Here is a 1793-nt window from a genome sequence, read left to right as displayed (position 1 = left end):
CAGGTGCTACTCATTGGAGTATGTCTATGTAGATTTGATCCATGAAAATATCTCTGCCAAGATAACCCATAGCCATAAGTCACAGCTACCAAAAAGCACAAAATGATAGGCCCCCTGATATCCAAAATATCTTCTTGTGACACTTCTGATTTTTACAACCTCTCACTTAAGAAATGTCTCTCTCCCTTTTCCTGGCTCTGAAAGTATTTGTGTAAGTGCTAGGAACTAAGTCCAGAGTCTTACACATGCTTGGTGAGCATTCTACCACGGAACTACATCTCAGGCCCCTCTAAGAAGAAATTTAACCCCAGTTGTACAGTTTTTTTTTCCTCTCAGCATTTAAGATTTTTGTCAACCCTAGATTTACCTTACTCAAATTAAATAACAGAGGCTGAGCGTATAATTCAAGGGACTTGTCTGGCATCTTTTAAGCTCTGGGTTTGATCCTCACACCATAAGAAAGAAAAAGGAGAAGAAAAAGAAAAGAAAAGAAAAGAAAAGAAAAGAAAAGAAAAGAAAAGAAAAGAAAAGAAAAGAAAAGAAAAGAAAAGGAAAGAAGAAAAGAGAGGAGAGGAGAGGAGAGGAGAGGAGAGGAGAGGAGAGGAGAGGAGAGGAGAGGAGAGGAGAGGAGAGGAGAGGAGAGGAGGAGGAGGAGGAGGAGGAGGAGGAGGAGGAGGAAGAGAAGAGAAGAGAAGAGAAGAGAAGAGAAGAGAAGAGAAGAGAAGAGAAGAGAAGAGAAGAGAAGAGAAGAGAAGAGAAGAGAAGAGAAAAGAGAAGGCAATAGTAGTATTTCAGTCCTGTGATTTAAAATGTTTTGTCCTTCTGTTTTTAAAGGAATATGATTCTTTTAAACAAAGACTCATAGCTGAGCAATGGTGGTCCCAGTACTGGAAAGGCAGAGACAGATAGATCTCTGAGTTCAAGGCCAGCCTGGTTTATAGACCTGAGTTCTAGGACATCCAGGGATGTGAAGAGAAACCCTATCTCAAAACAAAACAAAACAAAGGTGAAACAAAACAAAACAAAAAATTCTTTCAAACTATAGCATCAAAAAAGGACAGCAAATTCTAATTGGAGCCCTAGTGATTCCAGGCATAAAACAAGGCACTATGCTAACATGTGATGCATAGGTGACATTTAGGAGCTCTTTATTTTCCAAAACTGGTCCTCACATAATGAAGGATTCTGAGGCTACTTCTCTTCAAACATGGTCAGCTGTCCCTACCTAACTTCATAGCAGACACCCTGTGGAGAAATAAATTCTTGCCATCCAGTCTATGAAAATGTTTAAAACTCTGGAATGTCTTTGTTCCCTGCCCACAGGTCCTTCTCGTTCTCCTTCTCTGCTTAGTGTACATGAACGTGAGACCTGGACAAGAGTGTAGCATCACTAGAGGATACCTTTTAGAAACAGGTCCTGCCTACTCCTATACGGATGCATGACTACCAAGTGAACTATTGTGGTTTCTCAATGACAGATCAACTGTGTCGAAATAACTAACATTCGCCCCTCAGTGTGTTCTAAAAGTTTCCTAGTACTTCACAAGGAAAGCTTTCTCCAAAGAGATATGTGATGCTAGAATGTTTTTATCATGTAAATAAAAGTTGGAGACTTCTCCTCAAAGAGCAAGAATTTTAGTGTGGGGAGAGCCTGCTTTCCTTGGTGTCCTGTTCAAGGACCAGAGAGTATGCACAGCAAGAGTATGTCAAAAATAGTTGTTAATGTTTGCTTTGGGACAGTTTGTTGAACTGAGTGTCTGAGATTTGTAAAATTCTCTCTCTTTTTACTTTCT

This window comes from Mus caroli, unplaced genomic scaffold (genome assembly GCF_978045245.1).
Source record: "Mus caroli unplaced genomic scaffold, Mus_caroli_1 scaffold_12, whole genome shotgun sequence".
Classification (NCBI taxonomy): Eukaryota; Metazoa; Chordata; class Mammalia; order Rodentia; family Muridae; genus Mus; species Mus caroli.
The sequence above is the reverse complement of the archived record's forward strand: the minus strand, read 5'-3'. Positions refer to the sequence as shown.